General features: G+C 44.0%; 1 long non-coding RNA gene across 3 annotated transcripts; it reads left to right on the top strand.

Moving 5' to 3' along the window:
* The first annotated feature begins 471 nt into the window (after positions 1-471).
* LOC111822078 (uncharacterized) lies at positions 472-5,051 on the top strand. Of its 3 annotated transcripts, XR_002825363.1 has the most exons (4): positions 472-716; positions 1,040-1,168; positions 2,271-2,472; positions 4,820-5,051. It is a non-coding gene; the product is annotated as an uncharacterized LOC111822078 (long non-coding RNA). The 3 variants fall into 3 exon arrangements; XR_002825365.1 differs by lacking the exons at positions 2,271-2,472; positions 4,820-5,051 and adding an exon at positions 1,371-1,538; XR_002825364.1 differs by lacking the exon at positions 2,271-2,472 and having other exon boundaries at positions 473-716.
* Positions 5,052-6,548: the final 1,497 nt, after the last annotated feature.

Below are 6,548 nucleotides of genomic sequence, written 5' to 3'. Positions count from 1 at the left end.
ATCTAGAATAGACAAATGCATAAAAACAAAAGTTTATTAGTAGTTACCAGGGGTTGTGGGGTGGGGTGGGGTGGGGCGGGTAATGGAAGTTATTGCTGAAGGGGTACTGAGTTTCTGTTTGGGGTGATGTAAAACTTTTGGAAATTATTAGTGATGATGATAGCACTACATGGCGAAAGGAATTAATGTCACTGAATTGAAACTTAAAATGGTTTAAATGGAAAACTTTTTGTTATATATTTTACCACAATAAAATTTAAAAAAAAAAAACAAAAAACATTAAAACAATGACCAGGCCATTAGTTGGAAAATTCTGACACAGATACTTGATATTTAATCAGTTATTAAACAAGGAATAAAAGTTTTTTGTTTTCTAATGTGCATTGCCTTTTTATCACATGAGGGCTGTGCCGATTACCCAAAAAAAAAAAAAAATCACTTTTTCACTTACCTTAGACAGTTCATGGTGCTTTAAGAGAAACAATGATTGCTTAATATACTTAAGTCCATCCCGAAAGTGAAATACATTGGGAAAGAAAACGCCCTGTTTCACCAGCCAAAGAGTCAGACAGATAATTGAGTACAGAAGGCTGCAAAGAGGAGTCTAGACAATTAAGATGGAATGCCTGAATCTTGCTCCAGCTGTACTGCTTCAGCACACTGAAGAGTCTCACAGGAACTGCAACCTTAAATTCACACCTGATGGCAAATTAGAGGTGAGGTTTGCTAGGGAGTGTTCTCTTTGGGAAGTCCAGGCCACGGGGAGCCCGACGTCAGTGCTGCAAACTCCCTTGAGTGTCTTCTACCAGACCTTGGGAAGAAGGCAGGGATGTGCTTACCACAAATTCAAGAAGGCAATTAATTCTCCTCTTGCCTGTGGAAGGTGAATAGCATCTTTATTTGTTTAACTCAAATTCTAGTTTGATTCTGGACTAACAAGCACGATAAAGGGGTGGGAGGTCTGTGGCCTGGCTGTTCTTCAGTGTGTGCTCTTGTTTAGCTGGTTCAAAAATTTTATTGTTGTCTTGGTTTTGTCAAGGAAATCTCTCCCACATTCTTTCCTTCATCTATCATTCTGTGAGGAAGGACAGCACATCCAGGATGGAGGACAAACATGGCTGCCAAAGACCTCCTGGACCAATGAATGAATGAGGTGGGCCCGGCATATGTAAGTAACTTGTGTACTGGAAGTTAAGCTTAAGTTGCATTTAAAAAAATCAGCTTCTGTCTTCAGTGTCCTAAGTGATTGGCTGTATAAAGGAACTGCATGTAAATCCTTTTGTAAAACAAATAATCAGTGTGGCTGCTAATTTGGCTTCTAAATCTAGATTTTCAGCACAGAACTGTATTAGGTTTGTTTGAATCCATAGTATGAACCCCAGACTCCAACAGAGTAGCCTGAGATGGGTTGATTTGGAGGAAGCAGAAAGTCGCCCTTGCAGGAGCAGCGGCAGCATTTTGACTGATAACCCCTCCCTGGGGCAGATATCATGGCTCCTGGGTCTGGGAGGCTTTGGCTCACTCAGATTCACCAAGCGGTAAGTACAGAGCATTGTTTTTGTAGGCTGGGAGTGGCAACAGAAAGGTTGTTGAAGATTGCTAAATAATTCTACTTGATCCACTCAAAGGAACACCAATTTCATGATGAAAATAAATAGAGGTGACATTCTGGAAAAGGCAAAACTCTAGAGACAATGAGAAGATCAGTGTTAGCCAGAGGTTCGGGGGGATAGGGGCGGGATGAATAAGCGGACACAGGGCATTTTAAAGACAATGAAACTATTCTACATGACGCTATAATGGTAGACATATGACATTATAAAAAAACAACAAAACAAACAAACCCATTGCTGTCAAGTCGATTCCAACTCATTGTGACCCTATAGGACGGAGGAGAACTGCCTCATAGGGTTTCCAAGGGGCGCCTGGTGAATTCGAACTGCCAACCTCTTGGTTAGCAGCCATAGCTCTTAACCACCACGCCATCAGGGTTTACTTTTGTCAAAACCCACGGGACTGTCCAACACAAATTGTGAAACCTGATGTAAACTATGGACTTTAGTAAATAGTAATGTATTAATATTGGTTCATCAGTTATAACACATGCACCACAGGAATGCAAGATGTAGATAATAGGAGAAACCGCGTGCAGGGGGAGAGGGAGTATACGGGAACTCTCTGTCCTTCCTGGACAAGCTTGCTGTAAACCTAAGTCAGCTCTAAAAAATAAAGTCCGTTAATAATAATAATAATAATATTACTGGTTCCAGCAGTTTAGTTCCTGCCTGTCTGGGAAGGAGATGAGTGCCATGTGCGGGCTGCTGTCCTCACCAAGGCTGCCTCATTCACCAGAATGGCTGCCAGGCACTTGGGAGGTTTGTTCAATGGACGTCTGTGCAAGAGAGAAGTTTGAGGGCTTTACAAGAGATATGCAACTACGCTGCTGCAGAAGCGGTGTTGTAGCCCAGTGGGGTAGGTGAGACCAGCGCTGGGGGCTGGGCTGCCTCAGTGCAAATGCTGATTCTTCTGCTTCCTAGCTTTGTCACAATACCACCAAGTCACTTCAACTCTTTTGCTTTCCTTATCTGTAAAAGAGAAAAAAATAACAATAGCTAACTCACAGGATTACTTTAACAACAGAATGATGTAATACATGGAAGGTACTTAGCATAGCACCCGATGTCGGTAAGCCATTAATTATTCTTTGATAGGCTAGCACTCTGTGTGTGCAAGCACACACACATCTGTTTTTCCTCTTCTGACTGCTCCCCTGCCCCAGTCTCAAACTTACAGCCTTTCCTAACCGCTGCCTCCTCCAGAGAAACCTTGGTGGCTAATCCCTGCTTTTGCTCTCTTTAGAAGCAGCAATCCAAAAGTCTTTACTTTCTCTTATCATTCCAAGCGTTTAAGTTCTGAACTACAGGACACTGTGCAGTTTGGATAGAGTACAGCGTTTACCTCATTTGTGTCCAGTGATATATCAGAGCACTCTGGATGGAAGAAGGAGGAAGAAAATGCTGGGACAGGCTCGGGCGGGAGGCAGGCGTTGCAGCTAGCGGAGGCTAACAAATGTCTTGGGCTCTGTCCTCTTGGCTAGGTCCAGGGCCTGACTGCTGAGTGAGAGGGGTAGAGGGTCTGGAGAAATCCAGGATGGGCAACATGGAGCATTCTGCACAGGGTTTCATTTTGTCCTTTCATCCCAGGGTAAAAGTGCTGATCAGGATAATGAGCATGTTCTAAAATGTTAAAACCAGCAGGCAAAATTATGTGAACCTCAACTCACAAACTCTTCAGCCTGCACAAATTGCCTTCTATACTATGGATTTGAATGTCCAGGATTTTTTTTTTTTTTTTTTTTGGAGGGGGAGGGCTGCAGGGAATTAGGATAACAGCAGATTCTTAGGAATTTTTAACATTGTGATCAGAATGGCTGCTGTAGTCAGTAGTCCTGCTTGTTTTAACCTCCCTCCCCCTTCCTGCTGGCACAGCTCTGTAGCTGAGGAAGTGAAGGCTCTTTTCACCTAGCTTGGGGGAACATTCACAAAGTTGGGATGCCATGTTGGAAGCAGCCAGCTCCAGAGCAGCTAGGACTGAGTGCTTCTCCCCACCCTCACTAGGGAAGCTGAGGCAGGAGCTAGGACCAACATTCTCTAAGGCCCTGCAGAGTCTGCCTGACCTAGAGGGCCACACAGTTCTGTGTAGTCCAAGATGTGTGGTGGAGCACCAGTGAATGTCTCTGTCCACCCTAGACCAATCCATTGCGAATAGGTGGGAATTGCAGCAGGAAGGATTTAGGCTAGACATTTGAAAACACAGAAAGCCAGTCAATTACTAAATCAGTAAATGTTACCTGGGCTCAGTGGTGAGTTATGATGAGGTTGGAAAAGAAGCATTTGGGCTAACTGTGCTGACAGACCCAAGACATTAGACATGGAAAAGAAGATGAGGCTCTAGGATGTGGGAAGGCCATGGAAAGGAGACCAGCTGAGAAACAGAGGCCCAGAAAGGTTAAGAAATTTGCCTGAGGTCACAAAGTTTCTCAGCAGCAAAGCTTGTCTTGAGGGAGGCGTATTAGCTACATAAGTAGAGGCAAAGCAGAGCACAGTGCTCTGCACAGGGGAAGCCCAGGAGGGCTGCGCCGAGCTGTGTGTGGAAGAGGCGCAGGAGCCAGGCTGACAATGGAGACCGCTTGGAAAGCAGGAGATGGATCAAAAGGGGACTTAGAGGCGAGGTACAATAGAAAAGGGACAATACATCAGAATGTATCTTTTGATGTGGGGTTTATGAATAATTTTTATCCTTTTATCTATGCTTTTCAGTATTTTCCAAGTTTTTTATAATATGCGTAGATTCCTGTTTTTAACCAGGCAAAGAAAAAAAAAGGAAAGAAACAGGCATAGAGTTTTGTATTTTTTCGTAAACAATAGGGAGCCATTGGGAGTTTCCTAAGGGAGCAATGCTTTGGTAGAAGTGGTGTTTTAGGAAGCTAAGACAGGCGTGTTGGGGAAGATGGACACTGGGTCTGGGGGTAGAGGTGGGAGCTAATGTCGAGGAGACTGGCTGGGGACTGTGGTGGTGACAGGGGAGGCAATGGGATCTGGTCTGTTCAAGTGTTAGAGCTGGGGAATGGAAACGTCTAGGAAAGATTTATCTGTCAGTGGAGGCTTGAGTGTTGCTATGATGCTGCACAGGTTTCAGCGGAGCTTCCACACTAAGACAGACTAGAAAGGAAGGTTGGAACAGGCTGCACAGGCCTGGCTCACTATTATTTACTACCCATTGCTAACTGCCACATTGTCTCATGATCTTGTTTTTCCAGACTCTACAAAAGGTTTAAGATTAACTGATGTTCCTCCCTGGAGGGTGGAAAACAGCGATAATGATCTAAGGATGAAAAACCAAACAAAGCACCCATCTTGTGACAAGAAAAGAGAAGAAGCAGGATGTCCCCGGATAACCTCTAACAATACCAGTAGAAGATTAACTCATCTAAGACATCACCACCTCAAGGGGAAACTAACACAAACTTCTAAGATCCATAATCCTGTCCCTATAAAAGCCTTCAGCCGATCTCCAGTGGGGGAGACGGGTTTTTTGGAGGAATCTATTCCCCTCCTTTCCTATATATCGATATATAATAAACATCTTGCTGCTCACCTCACCCCTGTCTCAGAATTGGCTATTGCGGCAGGCGGCTCCAATCCGCGTTATCACGGTAACAAATTTGGTGGCCCGTACGCAGCGGCCCCAGGGCAGGGCCTGGGACTGATCGACAGTTCTCCTGACAAGCGGCCACGAGAGGTTTCATTTGCCTCTGGGGAGACTATCGGCCAGACCTGGGTCTGTCACAGCACCGCTGGTCCCCCACTGCGCCAAAAGAGGTGGGTGAAAGAAAAGCAAGACCTGTATCGGAGGGATCCCAAGGTAAATCCACGAGTCCTCTCCCTGTTGCGCTCAGGGCCGGGGCTGATAGGACAGGCCCGAGGTTTCTGGAGCCGGACCTGAGCCCTTGGTTTCTGGGGTGACAGGTGCCCCCAGATGACCGTCCCTGTGAGTAGGCTTGCCAATAGGGACTCCTGGTGACTCTAGAGTTCTGGTTCTGGGTGTTTGAATGCTCGTGTGTCTGGGAGATTGAGATTCTCTAAGATAATCTCTGCTGGCAAGCAAGGCCATCTGAGAGGTTGAAGGAGGTCAAGAAAATCTCTGTCAGCTTGAGGGATTTATTCGTTTACTGTGGTTTTGTATCTGTCCTGTCCATTGTCTGTGTGTAACTAGTATTATACCATCTACTTGGGCGCCCTGATTCGGCTGTTAAGAGAAAGCTTCAGAAAGAAGGAAACCAAAAGCTTGAACCTTATCGCTTAACATCTTTGATAAATGAGCCTGGATTTCCCCCCCTACTACTGATTCACTGGTTTGGGGTTCATATTTAAAAACACTATAAACTGAGTATACTAGAAGTAACTTAGAATTTCAGTGGCCACTTTGGGATAATGAGCTTTCATTTGTGTTGTCCGGTTTTTCCCTTAGGGAACTTTGCTTGATGCTCAGGTTTTGTCAAGAGGTGTAATATTCCTCCATCCGAGACTCCAGCAAGTTAAGAAGTTTTATCTAGAACCTGTTTATGTGGTCTTTCTGTCTCCTTTTGTTCTAAGAGCTTGCTTCTGGTCTAGAGCATTGTGTCTAAGTTTGTCTTGTATTAAATTGGTGACTATGGCTAAGAATTGCTGTATTTTGTAAGGCTAGTCATAGAACCTCAGTTCTGTCTTCGTCCAGAAAAAACTACATCTTGTGTCTGTCTTATGATTTAGATTTTTAAAAAAAGCTACTTGGAGAAACTTTGATATAATTTGGTATATTTGAGAAGTACACTAAGACCTTTATGTTTTATACTATGTCAATCTTAAAAGCGAAACCTTTCTAAGTAACTTAAGCTAGGTATGAAATGTGTTTTATTTAAGGAAAAAGGATAGTTTTGTCTTAAAGTAAAAGTAGCAGTTCCAGAACAGTAAAAAAGAAATTAGTCATCTCTTGTCCTTAAATTCCTA

This window comes from Trichechus manatus, unplaced genomic scaffold, assembly GCF_000243295.1.
Source record: "Trichechus manatus latirostris isolate Lorelei unplaced genomic scaffold, TriManLat1.0 scaffold00127, whole genome shotgun sequence".
In the NCBI taxonomy this organism is placed as follows: domain Eukaryota; kingdom Metazoa; phylum Chordata; class Mammalia; order Sirenia; family Trichechidae; genus Trichechus; species Trichechus manatus.
Note: the sequence above shows the minus strand (reverse complement) of the source record. Positions and strands in the feature narration are given on the sequence as shown.